The sequence below is a fragment of the Pipistrellus hanaki genome, assembly GCF_964339955.1.
Source record: "Pipistrellus hanaki genome assembly, chromosome: 15".
NCBI lineage: Eukaryota > Metazoa > Chordata > Mammalia > Chiroptera > Vespertilionidae > Pipistrellus > Pipistrellus hanaki.
The window spans coordinates 27,771,606-27,794,500 of NC_140517.1; the positions used below are offsets into that span (position 1 = coordinate 27,771,606).

At 42.6% G+C, this 22,895-nt stretch overlaps 1 protein-coding gene across 12 annotated transcripts in view; it reads right to left on the reverse strand.

The window, feature by feature from the left end:
- ANKRD11 (ankyrin repeat domain containing 11) overlaps window positions 1-22,895 on the reverse strand; it is a 258,368-nt gene that overhangs the window by 181,826 nt on the left and 53,647 nt on the right. For 2 of the 12 annotated variants that reach the window (XM_084905684.1, XM_084905683.1), the window contains exon 2: window positions 18,850-19,085. The exons of the other annotated variants lie outside the window; for them this stretch is intronic. The gene's annotated coding sequence lies outside the window, so the exon portion shown is untranslated. The remainder of the gene's footprint in view (window positions 1-18,849; window positions 19,086-22,895) is intronic. 12 annotated transcript variants of the gene reach the window in all.

A 22,895-nucleotide genomic window follows, 5' to 3' on the forward strand; every position in this document is an offset into this window, starting at 1 on the left:
TAAGGCTACCAACTCAGGGAAGCTGCGAAAATGCTGAGACAAGGAAATAGATCACAAACAAAAGAAATGGAGGACAAAAAGCGACTGGATATAGAGTTCAAATCTATGTTTATAAGGTTTTTCAAGAATTTCCTAGGAAAGGTCGATAAGACCTATGATGATATGAAAAGGGATCAACTAGAAATAATAAGGGATCAATAAGAAATAATAAGGGATCAACAAGAAATAAAGAATACATTGCCTGAAATAAAAAAAAATATTATACAGAGTCCTAAAAACAGAATGGAAGATCGCAAGAATCAAGTCAAAGATTTGGAACATAAAGAGCCAGAAGACACTCCTCCGCAGAAGCAAGAAGAAAGAGAATCCAGAAAGTTGAAGATAATGTAAGAAACCTCTGGGACAACTTCAAGCGAACCAACATCAGAATTATGGGGGTCTCAGAAGATGAGAGAGAGTAAAATATCAAAAACATACTGAAAGAAACAGTGACAGAAAACTTTCCCCACCTGGTGAAAGAATTAGACTTACAAGTCCAGGAAGCGCACAGAACTCCAAACAAAAGGAATCCAAAGAAGGCCACACCAAGACACATCATAATTAAAATTCCAAGAGCAAAAGACAAAGAGAGAATATTAAAAGCAGCAAGAGCAAAGCAGGTAGTTACTTATAAAGGAGCACCTATATGACCGTCTGCTGATTTCTCAACAGAAACCATGCAGGCCAGACGGGAATGGCAAGAAATATTCAAGGTGATGAATAGCAAGAACCTACAGCCAAAAATAATCTACCCAGCAAAGCTATCAATCAGAATCGAAGGCCAGATAAAGAGCTTCACAAATAAATAAATAAATAAATAAATAAATAAATAAATAAATAAAGCTAAAGGAGTTTATCACCGCCAAACCAGAATTATATGAATTGCTGAAGGGGGTTCTTTCGGAAGAGAAAGTAAATAAAGATAAAAACTATGAACAACAAATACGTAACTATCAACAAGTGAATCTAAAAACCAAGGAAATTTTAAAAAAACACACAAAAAAAACACCTGATGAACAATATTAACTGTTGAATATAATAGAATCAGAGGTATGGAAGGAGAGTGAACTTACGATTCTTGGGGGAAAGGGGAGAGGGGGGTGTGGGAAGAGACTGAACATAAACTGTGCACCTATGGATAAGGACAATGGGGGGGGGAACAGAGGGTGGGGTGGGAACCTGGTGGAGGGGAGCAATGGGGGGGGGGGGCAGCAGGGGGGAACATTTGTAATAATATGAACAATAAACATTTATTTTTTTAAAAAGAAAGGAAAAGAAAAGAAAAAATAAACTGCACCAGACCTGACCAGGGAGGCTCAGTTGGTTAGAGCACTGTCCTGATACACCAAGATTTTGGTTCAATCCCTGGGCAGGCAGGACACATACAAGAAGCAACCAATGCATAAGTAAGTGGAACAACAAACCTATGTTATCTATCTCTCTTTTCCTCTCCCTCCCTCTTTCCATCCCTCTCTCCCAAATAAATCAATAAATAATAAAAACCGCCAAAACCGGTTTGGCTCAGTGGTAGAGCGTCGGTCTGCAGACTGAAAGGTCCCGGGTTTGATTCCAGTCAAGGGCATGTACGTTGGCTGCGGGCACATACCCACTAGAGGATGTGCAAGAGGCGGCTGGTCGATGTTTCTCTCTCATCGACGTTTCTGGCTCTCTCTCTCCCTTCCTCTCTGTAAAAAAAAAAATCAATAAAAAAAAAATATATATATATATATATATATATAAATAAATAAATAAAAACTGCACCTAAGGGGGCGGGGGGGGGGAAACAAGTGACAAAATTCTCTATGTAAAAAAGTGACTTACAGAAGTGAGAAAATCTATCTAAAATACAATTCAAGCCGAAACCGGTTTGGCTCAATGGATAGAGCGTCGGCTTGGGGACTGAAAGGTCCCGGGTTCAATTCCGGGCAAGGGCATGTACCTTGGTTACGGGCACATCCCCAGTAGGGGGTGTGCAAGAGGCAGCTGATCGATGACTAACTCTCATTGATGTTTCTAACTCTCTATTGATGTTTCTAACTCTCTATCTCTCTCCCTTCCTCTCTGTACAAAGTCAATAAAATGTATTTTAAAAAATAAAAATAAAATAAAATAAAATAAAATGCAATTCAATATTCAAGGTAAATTCAAGAAACATATAGGAGAGAGCCTCAGTAACCAGTGTTATGAATATGATCACCTAATCAATAAAGAAATGCTTGTTCTATTCTGCACCTACTCAGTTCACACACCAGAGGTGTTCTAAACAATTCTCTGTAAACCTTAGTCTACTGCAAAATGTTTCATTCCAAATTACCACATATGGACCTAGTTGTAAACTAAATGCTAATAACAACTGAGGTCTAGAGCAGTGATTTTCATACCGTGGCACACTGGTATGCCAAAGAATTTTTAAAACATGCAATACCTGAATATTTATTCAGGGGCACTGACCTTTTTTCCCTTAGATTAGCAATTTTCAATTGGTGTGCCACAAGAGGCTCACTGGTGTGCCGCCAACAATTCTTAAAATATGTAATACGTGACTATTTAGTCAGGGGCACTGAATTCTTTTCCCTTAGATTGTCAAATAAAACAATGACAACAGCCAACACAATAATAGTGGTTCAGTGTGAATGAAACAAAATTATACCTATTTTTTGTCATATCAGTAAAAAATATATTATTTGGTGTGCCACAGAATTTTAGTAGTAATTAGTTTATGAGATGAAAAAAGGGCTGAATTGCTGGTTTAGGCTATATGACTAGCCTCCAGAAGAATAGGCTCCATGTCCACATGCACAGCTTTCTGAACACATTAACACATCAAATGTCATTTTGTTCTTCCTTGATTAGGAAATTGAGCCACAGTCCAACATTTTAACTCTGTAATCTGTGATTTTAGTCTCACACAGTTTGACTAAGTCTCTGGTCTGCAAACTGCGGCTCGCAAACAACATGTGGCTCTTTGGCCCCTTGAGTGTGGCTCTTCCACAAAATACCATGGCCTGGGCAAGTCTATTTGGAAGAAGTGAAATTAGGAGAAGTTTAAGTTTTAAAAATTTGGCTCTTAAAAGAAATTTCAATCATTGTACTGTTGATATTTGGCTCTGTTGACTAATGAGTTTACCGACCACTGGACTAAGAGTAAGAGCCACAGAAAGAATCACTTAATAATAGGAATAGTCTGAAATATAAAACCACTCTTTGTTTCCAGTCTTGTTTCCTTTTTTTAAAATATATTTTTATTGATTTCAGAGAGAAAGGGAGAGGCAGTGAAAGATAGAAACATCAGCGATGAGATAGAATCATTGATTGGCTGCCTCCTACATACCCCTGCATGTGCCCTTGACCAAAATTGAACCTGGGACCCTTCAGTCCTCAGCCCAATACTCGGTTGTTACTGTGAGGATATCCTGACTAATTTGCATAGATGTTATTAGTATAGATGTTAGTATAAAATGTCAATGTTCCCATGGGGGAGGGATAAATAATAACAACTAGAAAAAAGAACCGCTGGAAAATGTTAAGCACAAATAAAATTTAGGGCCCAAAAAAGTCTGACCCAGTCATGTGGACAAAGACCTCCAAAGTGCTGCAGAAGCTGCCTTGGGACAGAAAGGAAAAAACATGAGGTTGAGAGGTGAGGAATACTGAGAGATGCTACCGGCACGTCTACCAGATTTGCCAGAGCAGAAAATGAATCACTATGGTACCAATAATAGGCATATTTGTGATAGTGTGGCAATTTGTATACTTGTGTAAGTCTTAGTGTGGCTATGTAAGTTGAAGTAAAAGGGAGAGTTTAAATCATAGTTTTTGAAAAATTGGTTGGTGCAAGTACAGTGGTGCCTACAATTAATTGATCACAGCCAGATATAGTATTCTTTGTTCCTTCTCCACTCCCAAACCTTTACTTAACTAGCCTAAAATAAAAAAAATAAAAGTTTCCTATGCTATGCATATTAAAATCTTATTGGGAAGTAGTCCTAAAATATTTAAATGAATTTTTAATCTGAAGAGACCAAAGAAATTATTGGAACAGGCTCTATTACACATACTAATTTTTTAAATCTTGACAAAGACGATGTCAAAATATATTATGCCACCCAGTAACAAATGTAAATCATAAAAAAATCAAATCTTCAAAAACAGAATTATTTCAACAATGTGCAAAACCTGATCCTAAAAAATTAAAAAGGCCCTAAATAATTAAACAGAGGCCTCATGCATCTATGTAACTTAGTATTGCCACAGTGTCCCAAGTGCCAGCCAATTATAGCCACTCAGAAAGCTGTTTTCCCCTATTTTCTTTGCAAAAAGCTTTCCTAAAGGCATCATCCAAGATCTAACAGTGCATTTGTTGGCAGATTTCAAAACAATCTATTATAGTTCAAACAACTCCAAATTAAAAGTCAGAAGATCTAGCCGGTTTGGTTCAGTGTATAGATATAGACCATCAGCCTTAAGGTCCAAGGTTCAATTCCAGTCAAGGGCACATGCCCAAAGGCAGGCTCAAGGCAGCTGATGAATGATTCTTATCATTGATGTTTCTCTCCCGCTCCCTTCCTCTCTGAAATCAATATGTGTGTGTGTTTGTGTGTGTGTAAACTTTTTTAAATAAAAAGTTAAAGATCCTTATATTGGAACCCTGGCTGGTGTGTTTTAATTCATTGGAGCATCGTCCCACACATCTAAGGAGATGGGTACAACCCCTGGTCAGGGCACATACCCAGATTGCAGGTTCAAGTGGGTGCGGCAGGCGGCCAATGGATATTTCTCTCTGACGTCAATGTTTCTCTTTCCCCCCTCCCCACCTCTTTCTAAAATTAAAAATAAAAAATTTTAAATAAAAAGTGGCCTCTCGCTGAAACCGGTTTGGCTCAGTGATAGAGCATGGGCCTGCAGACTGAAAGGTCCCAGGTTCGATTCCGGTCAAGGGTATGTACATTGGTTGCGGGTACATCCCCAGTAGGGGGTGTGCAAGAGGTAGCTGGTCAATGATTCTCTCTCATCGATGTTTCTAGCTCTCTATCCCTCTCTCTTCCTCCCTGTGAAAAAGCAATAAAATATATATTTAAAAAAAAAAAAAAAAGTGGCCTCTCAACATTCTCCCCCCCAGGAGAATATATGCACCTTTCCGTTTGCCTTCTTAAGGGGGGGGGGGGGGTTGTTCTTGTATTGGAAGTAAAATCAAGATTAGTTTTTATGAGGAGAAACCAAGGTGGCAGCATAGGTAAACACTTAAACTGCTACCTCCCACAACAATTTCAAAACTACAACTAAAAGACATAATGGACATCATCCTGAACCACAGGAAAGGTAGCTAAGTGGAAATTCTACAACTAGAAGGAAAGAGGAAAGCACACGGAGAATCAGAGGAGCTGCAAAGGACTGAGGTACAGAGAGATGCGCGCAGAGAGGAAGGGCGGCTGAGTGCCTGGTTGGCTTTCTCTGGTGGGAGAGGGAAGGAAGCCCCAAATGCACTGAACCCCAGTTCCGGGCCAAAGGCTGTGGACCCAGGCTCATACAGGGGGAGTATGGACTGTCAGGCAGAGAGAAAGGCACACAGAGGAGACTCAGAGACTTGGGGAAGCCGTGGCAGGCACGCGCGACTGCACGCAGAGAAGACTGACTGCTGAGGTTGCCGCTAGCTCTCCCTAGGGGAAGGGAGTCAGAAGCTCCTGACTGCACTGAACTCCAGTTCTGACTGCACTGGGTGACCCTGGGGAAATCTGGACTGTCAGGTGGAAACTCAGGGGAGCCATAGAAGGCAGGGGTCTGGAGGTGCATGCACAAGGGCAGTGCTGATAGGAAGCCAAGACTGTCTGCTCAACCCTGAGACTCTGACCCCTCCAAGCTGAGCACAGAGGCTTTTGCAATTTCGCAAGTCTGGTCCTGTAAGATTGTCTCCAGCACAAGTTTCCCAGTGTACACACAGCTGATACACATAGCCAATTGGCCTGGAGTTCAATTCCTCCCAATGATACCAACAACCATCAAGACTTAACTACAACAAGGCTGTACACACAGACTACAAAGGGGTGCACCAAGAGTATCCACCTAAGGTGACTGAGGAGGCTGACCCACTGGGCCATATAGGAAACCTAGCACACAAAGCTACCCTACCAACTCAGGTAAGCAGCGAAAACGCGGAGACAAAGTAACAGATCACAAATGAAAGAAATGGAGGAAAATAAACGTCTGGATATAGAGTTCTATCAAGAGTGAATCTAAAAATCTGATGAACAGAATAAACTGGTGAATATAATAGAATCAGGGGAATAGAAACAGAGTGTACTGATAATTCTCAGGGGGAAAGGGATATGGGGGTGCAGGAAGAGACTGGACAAAAATTGTACACCTATGGATGAGGACGGGTGTGTGTGTGTGTGTGTAAGGGCAGAGGTTGAGGTGGGAACCGGGTGAGGGGAGCTATGGAGGAAGGGGGGGAAGGAAAAACTATTGTAATAATCTGAACAATAAAGATTTATTAAATTTAAAGACGATTCGTTTTTACTTAAGATCCTAGAAATACAACTTTTCTAAAAAATAATAGCATTAACCCACCAATATGTGAAGACTTGGTTATGTCTGAAATTTCCTTAGTGCATACAATGAGCACACTGTACAAAGAGCATGAAGCATAAAGGACAGAAGTCCAATCAACCTAATAGGAGTGAGGAGAAAGAAGATGGCCCACTGTAGGCCATCTACTCTAATCCCTACAAGGTAGAACACCCACAGATGGCGGTACCTTGAAAAACTACCAGGAAATAACTATGTTCTTCTCACTACAGAATTCATTTCAATATTCTGCACTTCTTCTAAATTTTTAAAACAATTAAAAACTCTTTTTTGGTATGATGGATAGAGCTTTGGAAACTGTCTCAAGATAGCTGTCTGTTAACAAAAAATTAATTCTCAAAACTGATCCTGGAGCCTTGGCCAGTGTGCTCAATGGTTAGAGAGTTGGCCTGTGTACTGAAGGGTCAAAGATTTGATTCCAGGCAAAATCAGAGGGACACACCTGGGTTACAGGTCCTCTCTCTGCCCCTGATTAGTTTGGTCATCTGCAGAAGGCAACAAGTTGATGTCGCAGCTCTCTCACCATCAATGTGTCTCTCCACCCCATTCCTTTCACTCTATCAGAAAAAGTAATGGAAAAAATGTCCTCAGCCTGGCCAATATGGCTAGGTGGTTGAGCATGGACCTATGAACCAGAAGGTCACATGGCAAGATTGCAGGCTCAAGAGGCAGCCGATCAATGATTCTCTCTCATCATTGATGTTTCTATCTTTCTCCCTCTCTGAAATCAATAAAAATATATTTTGGGGGGGAAAGAAAGAAAAAAATGTCCTCAGGTGAGGATGAACAACAACAACAAAAGCCTGATCATGGGTACAGAAAATTCTATGAACTTCTCTCTACTGGGGATTAAGCCCACAACCTAGGCATGCACTGCTTTGAGAGTCAACATCACATGTGGGTAACTATGCCAACCACTCACTCTACTTGCCTCCTGCACATGAAAAATTCTTAAACAACAGGAAGAAACAGCTTATCCAGACACATATTTTGGCCTGTCTTCATCTCTGTCTGTCTATCTCATTCCTCAAGGCCAGTGTTTGGCAAACTGAAGCTCGCAAGCCACAATTTGCCGCTCTATTGACTAATGAGTTTGCTGACCACTTCTAGACTAAATGTTACCATGTAGTTGGAAGCTGTGAGGATTAGACAATTGTGGCATATTGTGTACAAAGAGGTAAAGAGTAGTATATGACAGTAGTCGGCAAACTCATTAGTCAACAGAGCGGCAAACTGCGGCTTGCATGCCAGTTTGCTGACCACTGCTCTAGGCTTTAGGCCAAAACAAATCATTGTTTTACCACTTGGATTATCATTTGGGAATGGTTTTACACATTTAAGACTCGTTTATATAAGAAGTCTGTGAGTGACTCAAGGAGAAGGTTTAAGATTTACAAAGGCAGATAGGGGCTGGTTTAACTCTTTCTTCCCTACCATCCACCAGGAATGTTGGTGGATTCTAGGGTCTTACAGTAGGACACCATTTTGTAGTGTTCTCCCTGCAGCTACCCTGGCTTTCCTTGAAGGTTAACTCCCAGCAGCACAAAAGTGTGCACTTTCAACTACTGCCTCCAGCCCCTATCACAGGCCCCAAACTCCTTTGGCCAGCCTCTACCACTTCTTCCAGCGGGCCCTCTACCACTGTTACTGACCACTTCACTACATTATCCACTTTTCTACCTCTTTCATTCAAAAGATAAATACCTTGCACTAGCTGGTTTGGCTCAGTGGATAGAGCATCAGCCTGTGGACTGAAGGGTCCCAGATTCGATTATGGTCAAGGGCACATGCCTAGGTTGCGGGCTTGATCCCCAGTAGGGGACATGCAGGAGGCAGCCAATCAATGATTCTCTCTCATCATTGATGTTTCTCTCTCTCCTTCTCCCTTCCTCTTTGAAATCAATATATATTTTTTAAAAAAAGAATACCAATTTTTGCTCTAGCCAAAATATCTGTCAAATGTTAATTAAGTACTTGAAATTAGACTTAGTCAACAAAAAGAAACAGGTAACTGCACTCCAGTGTATCAGGTGACCTCCAGTCAATGAGGAGGTGAGAAACACAGAGTGCTCTGATTCCTGACAAACATCCTCCCCCAGCAACGCACTGCTTTGAGAGTCAACATCACATGTGGGTAACTATGCCAGCCACTCACTCTACTTGCCTCCTGCACATGAAAAATTCTTAAACAACACCCTCTCCACCTAGAGGCTACCCACACCTGTTAAGCACTTCCAACCAGGTTTTGAAAGCAAGAGAATTTATTAGGGACACTGTACTTATGAGTGAGAAACACCTTTTTTACACCAGTTAGATCAATAGGATGAATTAGTAAATGGGGGCAAAGGCAATGACCTAGTACCCAGATAGGTTAGAAACAAGTTTGCACAAGTGGTGAGAAATGGACCAATAGCCAAAACGGGCTCTGGCTGGGAAGCTCAATTGGTTAGAGTGTCGTCCTGATACACCAACATTGTAAGTTTGACCCCCGGTCAGGGAACGAATGAGAATCAACAGTGAATGCATAAATAAGTGGACAACAAATCAATATCTATCTCCCCCCCCCCTCCCAAATAAATAGGTAGACATAGACAGATAGACAGACAGATAGATAGGGCAAGCCAAATGGGTACAGAGTGAACCCACTTTGAGAACAAACGTCTGCCCCTGAAAGAGTGTGAACAAAACCTGTGCAAATGTGTAAATACTGTGTGCAAGACATATGTCACTACAAAGCACCATGTTGAACTGGACAGGGCAGTAAAGTCTGAGGAGCAAGACCTATCTATGAGGTTTTAGTAAAACATTCATAAAACCAAGGCTGAGCCGAAGCCGGTTTGGCTCAGTGGTAGAGCGTCAGTCTGCGGACTGAAAAGTCCCAGGTTCGATTCCGGTCAAGGGCATGTACCTTGGTTGCAAGAACATCCCCAGTGGGGGGGGTGCAGGAGGCAGCTGGTCGATGTTTCTCTCTCATCGACGTTTCTAGCTCTCTATCTCTCTCCCTTTCTCTCTGTTAAAAATCAATAAAATAGCCGGGACCGGTTTGGCTCAATGGATAGAGCGTCGGCTTGGGGACTGAAGGGTCCCGGGTTCGATTCCGGTCAAGGGCTTGTGCCTTGGTTGCGGGCACATCCCCAGTAGGGGATGTGCAAGAGGCAGCTGATTGATGACTCTCTCTCATCGATGTTTCTGACTCTCTATCTCTCTCCCTTCCTCTCTGTACAAAATCAATAAAATATATTTAAAAAAAAAAAAATCAATAAAATATATTTAAAAAAAAAAAAAAAAAAACCAAGGCTGAGTCAAAAGTTAATAAAAAGTGCTCTAGCGGGTTTGGCTCAGAGCTCGGCCCACAGACTGAAAGGTTTCGGGTTTGATTCTGGTTAAGGGCATGTACCTTGGTTGCAGGCGCATGAGGGGATGCAGCCAATTATGTGTCTCTCCCTCTCCCTTCTCCTCCCTTTAAAAAAATCATCAATGGAAAAAAATGAGGATCAAACAAACCAAAAAAGAATAACTCACTGAGATGCTTTAAAGTACAGTAAACCCTCAATTTTGTGGACTTTGATTTAATGGACTTCATATTTAATGAACAAAATTTCCAGTCAGTATGTCATATGCGAAAATTAACACCCTATTAATTTTAAAATGCTATTAACCAAGATTTGCTTATAATTAAATTAACAGGTTATTTTTGTTGTCGATTCACTGTTACTTTTAACAAACTTTAGCAAATAGGCTGTGTTGGAAAAAACAATGCAGTAATTTTGCCAACATAAATATGTCTTACTCCACATAACTACAATTATATTCCACATACTTAAATCCAAGAGTCACCACTCATAAGCAATGTCAATGTTTAGTAAATGATTAGCATGTGATCACACCGAATCCCTCGCAGTAATTGATTCTGTTGTCTCATCCTTGACTTTCTGCAGCAGTTAAACACCTTTGGGGAGATGTTCCCACGTGCACTAAGCCATATCATGGTTGTGCACATTTGTTTACTCACGGAGACTGGAGAATGCACACATTTACTAGACCTATTAAGTGTAAGTTTAAAACAATACATATAGAAATAATATGTAAAAAAATACATATAGAAAACTTTTCTGTGAAATTAAACTTTTCATACATACTTAATTTTAATTACACAAATGTGTCTATATAAGTAAAAACAGGTAAACTAATTTATAAATTTCTAACATACATATTCAGAAAACCTACTTTATTATAAAGTAGACTTTTTAATGAACACCGCTTTACCCGAATTAATCAGTTATGTCAATGTTTTATTGTAGTTAAATAAATTTTATGATCAGCCGTAGTTGGTTTGGCTCAGTGGAGAAAGCATCTGCCTGTGAACCAAGGATCCTGGTCAAGGGCACCTACATTGGTTGCAGGCTCCTCTCTGGCCCAGGCCCTGGTTGGGGCTCATGCAGAAGGCAACCAATCTGTGTTTCTCTCACGTCGTTTCTCTCTTTCCCTCTCTCCCCCACTCTCCCTATTCAATGGAAAAATATCCTAGGGTGAAGATTAACAAAATCCTAGGGAATATGCTAATTGACCATCACTCTGTCACAAAGATGGCTGCACCCACAGCTAAAGCCAAGTTTCCATAAGGAGCCTTAACAAGCAATCAGCAGGGACCTGAAGCTACGCCCTCCCCAGCCCCCATGGAGCTTAACAGGGGACCTCAAGCCTTGCCCCCAACCCAGCAGGGCTTGATGGGGGACCTCAAGATGCACTTCCTGTCCTGGTGCTGGGCTAGGGAACCTCAGGCCGCACCCCCACCCTGCGGGGCTTGACGGGTGACCTCAGGCCACACCTCCCGCCCCAGCACTGAACCAGAAGACCTGAAGCTGCACCCCCCTGCCTGGCTGGGCTTGACAGAGGACTTCAGGCCGTGTCCCTCACCCAGCGGGGCTTGACAGGGGACCTCAAGGTGCACCCCAGCTGCCCCCCCCCGCCCTCCCCTCGCCTGGCGGAGCTTGATGGGGGACCTCAGGCCATGCCCCCTGCCCAGCGGGGCTTGACAAGGGTGGGGCTGGATCTAGCCCAATGCCGGGGCGCCGGCAAGGTCTGGGTCTCATGTGATTTTGAGATGCATATGAATGAGTGGGGACGTGACTCTGGGTCCCGTGATGCAGTGATGTGCCCCAGACTCTGACAGGAGAAAGGTTTTCATATACATTTTACTAATTTTCTTTCATCTCTGACACTTTTATTATAGAGAAAAGGCAAATAGCAATCTTAAATAATTTCCTCTAATTAATCCCCTTTTAACGTGCACAAATTTTGTACACCAGGCCACTAGTAATAAAATTAAAATAAAGTAAAATAGTAACAAGACTCAAAACAGATCAATATTGCTACTCAATGTTTAAAATTATAAGCAGAATAAACAACTATCTGCACTGGGGGGGAAAAATCACATCAAAAAGCAGTGAACAAAAGAATTTATCAATAGAAAATTTTCATGCACAGAGTACTTTGAACAAGTGGCTGCTCACTAGAATTCCCTGTGCATAAAATATTTTTTTCTGGGAAGAGCGGCTGAGCATGAAAACACTCTTTCTCCAGACTGCCTACTATAGGGGAGGGTTGTGCAAGATGGAGAAAGCTGTCAGCATTAAGCAGCTTTAGTGAGGCCTGGATCCTTTCCCCTGGACTGCACCTGAAATCCGATTATATCAGAACACCAGAGGAGCCAAGTTATGACACTTACTCCACTGCCTCTTATGGTTAAAAAAAAAAAAAAAAAGGGAAAATAAGACCAGTGGATATGAAACTATTATGGACCACTTCAGGACTTATTAGTATACAAGACTAGTTTTTATAAACTCTAATAAATAAAAATAGAACATGAAGCACCAATCAAGAGACCTTACAGTTTCTGCAGGAAGTGCATTAGGGACTGGACTGCTGGGAGTCTAAACAAAGCAAAGAACTCACGGAAGACAACACAACACCCCCCGGGCTGACAGAGACACACACAAGCAGCACCACCCAGCTGGACCCCAAGTCACTCAGACCCACATGACAACTACCATTCACTACCCAACCTGGTAAGCTCGGAGGCCTGCAAGGGACTGGTGGGGGAGGAGGAGCACGCATTAGATGGGGGGAATGGATATTCAAACACACACAGAACCTCTATCTCTCTCCACTGCAGGTCCAACTATTAATGGCTGATTCCTTCCCAGAAAATTAAGTCCTTATTTGTGTGGCTTGTTTGTAAAGGGAAAACAGGTTGTTTGGATGTGGCATTAAGAGATAAGAAGACTGAGGCACAGGCTTCCCCTGCAACCTGATTCAGTTGAGTGCCAGGTTGACTGTGGATGAGTGTCAACCTATGAACCAGGAGTGGCTTAGTGATTGAGTGTCAACCTATGAACCAGGAGGTTACAATTCAATTCCCAGTCAGGGCACATGCCCAAGTGTGGGCTTGATCCCAGTGGCGGCGTGTAGAAGGCAGCTGACAGATGGTTCTCTCTCGTCATTGATGTTTCTTTTTTTTTTCCCCTCTTCCTTCCTCTCTGAAATAAATAAAAATATACTTTAAGAAAAAGAAGAAAGAAGTATAATTGGACCTACAGAAGCATCTGCAGACACACCTATATTGCAGCTCCTTTTTCAAACAGCCTGTGAAGTGAGGTGAGCATCTCCCAAGACACATTTCCTCCAACCTAGAGCAGCTAGAGCACCACCTCTGTGATATAACAAGGAACATTCAATTAACTAACTGAACAGGAAGTGGGGAAAATGCACCACAGTTAAGGACAAGTGGTGTCCTTAAGGGAGGCAATCAGCAGAGGAGGGCTCCAAAGGAGACCCAGGTCCCAGTACTGACTCAGCATCCAAAGCAGCCTCTCTGGTTTTCAGAGACCATCTTCATGGAGCCCCAGATGCTGCCAGGAAGCAGTGTCCTAACTTTCCTGGTTATCACTATCACCCTCAAACTTTAACCCCTCAAAACCCTCCTAGGATCAGTGCTGGACCTCTCAGGGAACACTCCCCACCTCCTCCAAATGACCAGGCTATTCCAACTATGGTAAACAAGAATACCCATTACAAACAGGTGTATTTTTTTAAAAAAAGAAAAAGTTTTTAAAAGATTAGTTTAGCATACATTCTTGAACAAGTAAACAGGAAAAAGAATGTTTTGTATTGCTTTTGAAAAGGATCCACTTAAAACCAGTGTTTTAATGAACATGCCCTTTACAATTTTATAGTAATTTTAAAAGAATATTTTTCTAACTGCAATTCATACAGAATGTAAGAAAACCATGTTAGGTATGTTTTCAAAGAATTGACTCGTGGGACAGAAAGATGAGGGGAAGCGAAGAGTAGCCCTTTCCTTATTCCCGGATAAGGGATCTGACGAAGACTGCACCTGGGGTTCTCCCAACAGTGGGGTCCCCTACAGCCTGTGCTATGTTTTAAAAAAGGCCTAACAAACAAGCTCTGAACAGACTCCTAAAGCTTAGGCCAAAATCATGGGTGCTAAAAATAAGGAAAAAGCTTATAATGTAAGAAGAGGTCATGTTTTCTTAAAGTTCCCCATGGCACTGACATCTAAAAAAAGTTTAAGACACAGTCAATTCTGGCCACCAGGCCATTAAAATCCTTCTGACAAGAACCCTGGATATACACTGACAGAACATCCAAAAGATGGCACAAGTAAAACCACTCCCAATACTCAGTTTCCAGCCACAATGGCAGCCACTGAGCACCTTCTTACACACACACTCTTGCCCACACCTCCATTCTGTCAGTCTCTCTATCCTCCTTACTCTGGGGTCCAGGGATCATCTCCCACACTACTGTTTTCCTGAGACCAACTGCCACTCCTGCACCTACAATCCACTGACAACCCACCAACAAAGTCATTCTCTTTAAGCAGCCCTCTTTGTACATGGTGATGGGATGTTAGCTCCTCCTTCCCAGACTAGGTCCTAGTTAAGGCTTCAGTGGAGCAAAGCTTGGAAAAGAACCAACAAGAAATCCAGCCCACAGTCCAGGCTCCATCAAGGACACTAAATGAGTCACCATTTCCCTCCAGCGTAGCCTGCACTAAATCCACATGAAAAACACATCCAGATATCTAACATAGCTCCATGCTCACCTCTAGTGACCTTCCCACCTCCAGTCCATGACTGCAACCCACTATCACCATATGGATATCTCATCCTTCTGACATCACCCTCACTGCACTTCACAAAGAAAACAATGCCTGGGTGGCCTCCTCACCCACAAACAAACTCTTTAGTCTTCCCACCAGATCCTCCCTGCTTGTCACTAAACCAGCAATTCTGACCACCAACAATGGGGCCTGAGAAACTACCAGAGGAAAAAAAAACAGTGTGATGCAGACAGTGGCATCCACAAAATTTGAGTATCTAAACCACAGGGGCTGCATAACAGCATCAGACCCCTCTTCATGTTTCTGCTCCATCTAGATTCTCCACACTGGATCCTAAGAATCACCTTTTCTCCCTCCTCCTAAACAAGTGGTTCCATGACTGCTCACCCCATGCTCTTCCCAGAACTGACGACTGGGATTCTTCCTGCTTCAGGCTAATACTCCTAAAGAATCCCATCCATTCCTGTGTACTGTGGGAACCTCACCAACCATCTCTGCCAAGCTTTACTTTCCACATCTCGTACTACACGTACTGTATTTTCACACATGAAACATCCTAATACAGAAGAAATACTAATAGAGAGGAGGTAAGATGGCGGAAGAATAGATGGACGGATTCTGAGCCCTCTCCCGAAGCAGAAATAGAGAGCAACTGAGGGTTTTGTGCTGTGTTTATTAGCAAGCTGGGAGACAGCGAACACCAGAAGAAACTGCTGGTGGGCCGCTGACAGAGGTACCCCTCACAGGGAAGCACTCACGCAGGCTACGTCCCTGCCCGGAGCTACCTACCGGCTTGGAAGGGGAAACCTCGCCATCTTGAGAGGAAGACAGGATCATGTCAGAGGCCTGAATATCCACAGCCGCAGCGACCACCAAGCATCTGTGACCCCCAGAACGCGGATCCCAGGCGGTGCGAACACCTGGCCTCACAGGAGTGCCCCACTGCTCAGCGAAAAGGTCAGATTTCGCGGGGAGAGGGTGGAGAGCGCTCGCAGCGAAAACAAAACAGCGCGCGCGAAAGCTGGAGGACAAGGGCGGTGATTACAAGTAGAAGCCCCCGCTGTTGGGCGGGTGTCACCCGTGAAAGTGGACGGGGCTCCTAACAGGGGAGATATCTAAAGAGCAACACATTTGGATCTGGCTCGGAGGGATATCGGAGAGTTGCGGGAGATTGCAGTTGCTCGAACCTGCCCCCTCCCCCCCTCTGTAGTTCCTGCTTCAGAGAGGACGGAAAAAAAAAAAAGAAAAGAAACATCCTAATAAATACCAACCAATACCTACTACAAAAATTCTTCTGGCCCTGCTGGTGTGGGTCAATTGGTTGGGCATTCTCCCATGCACCGAATGGCAGCTGGTTCAATTCCATATCAGGGCAGTTTCTCGGGTTGTGGGGGCATCATGCAGGGGGGAGATGTTCGATGTTTCACTCTCACGTCGATGTTTCTGTTTCTCTCTCTCCCTTCCACTCTAAACATCAATTTAAATATGTTATTTAAAAATCCTTTCCTGCCGAAACTGATTTGGCTCAGTGGATAGAGCGTCAGCCTGCGGACTGAAAGGTCCTGGGTTCGATTCTGGTCAAGGGCACATACCTTGGTTGCGGCACAACCCCAGTGGGGGGGTGAGGGGGTGCAACAGGCAGCTGGTCAATGTTTCTCTCTCTCCGACGTTTCTAACTCTCTATCCCTCTCAATTCCTCTCTGTGTAAAATCAATAATATATATATATAAAAGAAAGGAAGGAAGGGAGGGAGGGAGGGAGGGAGGGAGGAAAGAAGGAAGGAAATAAAAATCTTTTCCTGTAGCCATGGCCTGGTAGCTCAGTGGCTTAAAATGCTGGCTCTATATGCCAAGGTTGCAGGTTTTATCCCCAGTCAGGGTACATACAAGAATCAACCAGCCGGGACCGGTTTAGCTCAATGGATGGAGCGTCGGCTTGGGGACTGAAGGGACCCGGGTTCGATTCCGGTCAAGGGCATGTACCTTGGTTGCGGGCATATCCCCAGTAGGGGGTGTGCAAGAGGCAACTGATCGATGACTCTCTCTCATCGATGTTTCTAACTCTCTCTCTCTCTCCCTTCCTCTCTGTACAAAATCAATAAAATATATTAAAAAAAAAAAAAAAAGAAAGAAAACATTAATTCTCTTAAAAAAAAAAAAAAAAAAAAAGAATCAACCAATGAATGCATAAATAAGTGGAACAACAAAATCTCTCTAAAATCAAATATTTTCAAAAAGTTTTCTCCTAACAGGCAAAGAGTTCCTTAAGGACAGAGCTTGAGTGTCTGGTTTAGTTTGTTTGTTTGTTTGTTTGTTTATGATATGGGGGGGAGCAGGGGCAAGAGTGTCTGGTTTACTTCTATACCCAGCATCCTAGCCCAGGGTCTGGCACTTAGTAGGCATTCAATTAATATTTGAAAAAATTAAGCAAACTAGAATCTCAAGAGATGGAAAGTCCCTTCCAGGTCATTCAGGCCAGTAGTTCCCATTTTTTTCTAAATACAGTACATGGTAAGAAATACAATTTATGCCTTGGCTCAAAATATACCACATCCAAACAAACCAGAAATATACAGACTCAGTATTTCTGTGAAGTATGTGTGACCCAAGATGTTTTCTATTCTATTCCCTTAAATTAGAAACCAACGGGCAAGACCCATCCTGTTGTGCTATCCTTTGCCCCATCCAGCCAATGTTTGCTAAACTCGCTCACCTAAGTACTACATGCTTAAGTTTTTGCCATAATCAAGCATTCCATTACCCATACCATCATTTACTTAGTATCTTTTATAATATAAAAAAATTTTAATATAATTTTATTTAATATGACATTGTTTCCTTTTTTAAATGAAAGTAAAGTTCCCTTTCATAACAGTAAGAACCACATTCCATACATAGACATAATCGTATAATGCACCATTTGCCCCACCCTCAGAGTCAGAGCTTCAATCCCTACTTGGAAGAAACCCCTATGAGACTTATCACTTCCTTCAGATGAATCCCCAAGCCCCACCTAACTCCCAGCCTTGGCAGAATTCACAGCATGTTCCAGAGCTGCAGGTATGAATACAGGGCTGACATTCCCTTGTAGGCCACCTTTGTGCTACAACAAGAAACCTCTGTGACCAACCCATTCAAATCACCATCACCACATTCTGCACAAGTGTGGCAAGTTTATGCTCGCCTACAAGACTCAGCTCAGCCCAGTCTAAGAGTTCTGGAACAACCCTATGCATATCTTTCTAATCCTTCCCCAATACTTTTCACTATCTGCTGTAAAGTCTGTCTCCACAGACAGGCAGCCAGCTCCTCTAGGTCAAAAACTATGCCCTTCCTCTTGGTGGCCATAATAGTGAGGCATGGAGTTAGATAAAAGGTGGGTGTGACACCTCTGCTGAGTGAGTCCAGGATGAGCTCATGGCACACACCTGTTCCCTGACCAGGACTGGACAATGCCTGCCTGCCAAGAGTGAATGTCCTTGTCACACTCACTCTCAAAGGTGGTGGGCACAGAAACTCACACTAAGGTGAACAGGTTAGTTAGCACATAGGTGCATATTCCCATAGAATGTACAAAGAAGAAAGTCTCTTTAAGAAGTTCTCAATCATAAAACTAACATACTCAGGCCCTAACAGTTTGGCTCAGTGAATAGAAGCATTGGCCTGTGGACTCAAGGGTCCCAGGTTCAATTCCAGTCAAAGGCATGTTCCTTGGTTGCAGGCACATCCCCAGTAGGGGGTGTGCAGAGGCAGCTGATTGATGTTTCTCTCTCATCGATGTTTCTAACTCTTTATCCCTCTCCCTTTCTCTTTGTAAAAAAAAAACAATAAAAAATATATATTTTTAAAACTAACATACTCAGTCTAAAGATAAAATCAAATGACTCCTTTAAATTTTGAATTGAAAGGACAAGTCAAAGTAATTCTAATGCTAATGGTCAAGAAAAAATTCTCAATGATCCATCAGAATTCACACTATGGGTTCCAAATCCTGTCAAAGCATTCAACATCCTGGCCTAAACAAACCCACTATAGCATATGAATACAAATCTCCATTATAATATAAAGAAAAGATTTTACCTTATTGTCATATTACTTAAAGTTTCAGCCCTAGCGAGTATGTCTAAGTGGATAGAGTATCAGCCTGAAGACTGAAGAGTCCCAGGTTCGATTCTGGTCAAGGGCACATGCATGAGTTGCAGGCTCAATCCCCAGAAGAGGGCTCAATCCCCAGTAGAGGTGTGCAGGAAGGGGCCAACTGATGATTCTCATCATTGATGTTTCTCTCTGTGTCTCTCTCTTCCTTCCCTTCTTCTCTGAAATCAATAAAAGTATATATTTCTTTAAAGTTTCAAACCAAAGACTGAAATTTAAAATATAAACCTTAAATACGACACAAGTACAAAAATATCTTCCAAATAATATTCAAGTGTGCCTTAGTTGTAAAATCATGCATTTAACTGCACAAATTCAATAAATTTAACATTTACAAGCAAAGTTAAAGGCTAGCTGTTACCAGCCTAGCAGTTTAGCACACCAACAAACAGCTAAGTGCTCTCACTACCTCTGACTTGCTCTGTGAATACAAGCAAAACTACACTGCCCTGCCCTAATGCACCATCTGTTTATGTTCAGCTAGCCCATATCATTATTTTCTTTAGTTCTTGTTGGCAGCTATCAACTATCATAAGCTAGCTTATTTCCTTCTTTGTTGTTTCAAATCAGGATGAAAGAGAAAAATCCAAGAATTGAAACATACTAATGGAGGGAGCCAGTGTAAACAGGATCTCTTAAATTGGCTATTTAAAAAGCATTTACATACACATATTATTCATATACTAGAGGCCAAGTGCATGAAATGTGAGAGGGGTTCCCTCAGCCCAGCCGGCACCCTCTCCAATTGGGGACCCCTTGGGGGATGTCCAACTCCCAATTTAGGCCCACAGGGATAGGGCCTAAATCGGCAGCCTGACATCCCTCTTGCAATCTGGAACCACTGGCTCCTAACAACTCACCTGCCTCTGCTTGCCTGATCACCCCTAACCAGTCTGCCTGCCTGCCTGATTGCCCCTAACCTCTCTGCCGGCCTGATTGCCCCCAACTGCTCTCCTCTGCTGGCCTGGTTGCCCCTAACTGCCACCTCTGCCAACTTGGCCACCCCCAACTGCCCCCCCCCCACGGGCCTGATCACCTCCAATGACCCTCCCTTGCAGGCCTCATTTTGCCCCCAAGTGCCCTCCCCTGCAGGCCTGATCGCCCCTAACTACCTCTGCCTCAGCCCCCACTACTATGGCTTTGTCCAGAAGGAAGTCAGGACGTCCAGAAGATGGCTGGTCCACCCGGTCTAATTAGAATATTACCCTTTATTAGTATAGATAGATTATATATGATAGCATTGCTTAAATGGAGGGGAAAGACTTTTTTAGCAGGAGAAGATGCTCTTTGCATAGTAATCCCTATATCTGGACTGATAGCCAGCCATATGCACTATACTGCCAAACCAATTATTAAAAATTTGAACCGCTTCCTTACACCTTACACCAAATAGCTGTTGCCCTTAAAACCTCTCCTCAGCCCCCACCTTAGGTTCTGCCTTTGTGGTTCACCCAGATTTGGTTTCTATGTCAGTCAACATCAAAACCTCCATCTCCTAGGCAGCCATTGGCTCTTCTGGGAAATCCAGAACAACCCCACTGACAGCTGTCTGGGCCTGATCCTCAGCCTCTGCAGCAACTGCTGATCAAGCCCTGCCTCTCTCTCTCTCTCTGGGCCTCTCTCTGGGCATGATCTGCAGCTGCTGCGCCCACCTCACCCCACCCACCTCCACCACCCCACCTGCTGCCTACCACCAGCCTTGTGGGCTGCAGGGGAGGGACTGAGAGGTGCTCCATGCACTTCCTGGTGACCAGTGGTCCATCTGGTCGTATTGGTCATGACAACCCTAGGCTATTATTAGTGTGTGTGTGTGTGTGTGTGTGTGTGAGTGTGTGTGTGTGTAGATATAGATAGATATAGATATACAGACACATCTTACATTCTTATATATGTATATATATATTATTAGTATATTATTATGTTAGTCTATATATATTAGTATTTAAATTATATTAGTAAAAATATAATTAGTAATAGATAGATATAGATATATAGATATAAAGACACATCTTGTATTCTTCCATCCATCAAAATGCATGTGTACCTTATAAGGCACACCAAGTGTCACCTGAGCAAGGTTAGTCAAGAACTTCATAGAAGGAGCAGGTGACAAGTTCAAAATCACAGGAACAAAGCAGAGATGAATCAAGGAGTCTAATTCCCAGTTCCTGCTCCTTCCACCATACTGTACTCCCTAATGTGTCATGGCAGGGGCATGTCTTTATTGCAAAGTGTATTCTTTCACCTTGAATTTCTCAGAGCCCTAATTATTTTCATGTGGAGCATCTGACTTCAGTATCTGTAAGCATTTATGTAGTATTTGTTAAATGTGTCCAATTTCCCTCCTTGTTACAGGGAAAACAATGGCTAGTAATACAGTAGGACAATTCTGACTTGATCCCTGAGTTCCTCTTTACCTCTATTCCCAAATCTCATATCAGGTCCCTCATTGAGAGCTTAACCAAGCAGAGCGAGCCCAACTCATCTCAGTTACTGAGCTATCCCCAAAATTCCAGAAGCCAGCTTCTACCAAAAAGACATTCCATTAATTATTTCTAGTCATTTCAAATACCTAAGAAATCCACCTAAAAACCACATTGTTACATAAGTCTTTTCAAACTCCAGCTTGAAATTCTAAGAGGCAAAACGAATCAATGACAAAAAGTAAATCAGCCCTAGCCAGTTCAGCTCAGTGAATAGAGCGTCAGCCTGCAGACCGAAGGGTCAGGTTCAATTCTGGTCAAGGGCATATACATTGGTTGTAGGCTCTTCCCTGGCCTGGGCCCTGATCCTGGTCAGGACTTGTGCAGGAAGCAACCAATCAATGTGTTTCTCTCATATCTATGTTTCTATCTTTCCCTGTCTCTTCTACGCTCCCTAAAAATCGATGGAAAAAATATTCTTGGATAAAGAATAAAAAACAAAACAACAAAAAAAGTAAATCAGTGGTTGCTTGGGGTGAGGCTGGGGCTGGTTAAAAAGGAACTATTTGGCCCTAGCCAGTTTGGCTCAGTGGATAGAGCATCAGCCCGCAGACTGAAGAGTCCCAGGTTCGATTCTGATAAAGGGCACATACCTGGGTTGCAGGCTCGATCCCTGGCCCTACTCAGGGCATAAGCTGGAAGCAACCAATCGATGGGTCTCTCTCACATTGATGTTTCTCTCTGTGTGTCTCCCCCTTCCCCTGCTCCACTCCCTCCCACTCTTTCTAAAAATCAATGGAAAAAATATCCTTGAGGGAGGATTAACAAAAAGGTAAAAATAACGATAAAATCTATTTGCAGCATTGGAAATGTTTTATATAAAAACTTCCTATTGGTTACATGGGGTAACAAAACTGTCAAAATTCATCTAACTAAAGATTTGAGAAGAGGTACTTTTATTGTCTAAAGTATACCTATATATGTCTCAATCACAGGTATATTAGTGATTATCATAAGAAACACACAAACACAGAGATGGATGGATCATGAGAACCATACATAACAATTAAGATCAGATCAAGTCAAAGGCCAGAGGCTCCATCTAACAATGAACTCCTCGCATAGAAAGACCCTTGGTCAGAGATTTAGAGACCCTCCCTCCTTGGAACAAAAGCCCATCAGCAATCAGCCTGGTGTTCTCAAAGGCACCACTACAGAAGGGAAGCCATGAGAAAAAAAGTGATATAAAAGTTTCCTTAAATGACTTAATTTTAAAGTTTATTCATGCCCTGGCTGGTGTAGCTCAATTCCTGAGAATCTTCCCAATCATGGCACATGCCCAGGTATCCAGTCATGGTGCGTGCAGGAGGCAACCGATTGATGTTTCTCACATTTATGTCTCAGTGTGTGTGTGTGTGTGTGTGTGTGTGTGTGTGTGTGTCTTTCAAAAAATTAAGAATATTTTAAAATAATGAAATTTAAAAATCAACTTTAAAAAGCTTATTCAAAATGAAATTCAATTTTTTTCTTCAAAATATATTCTCCGGC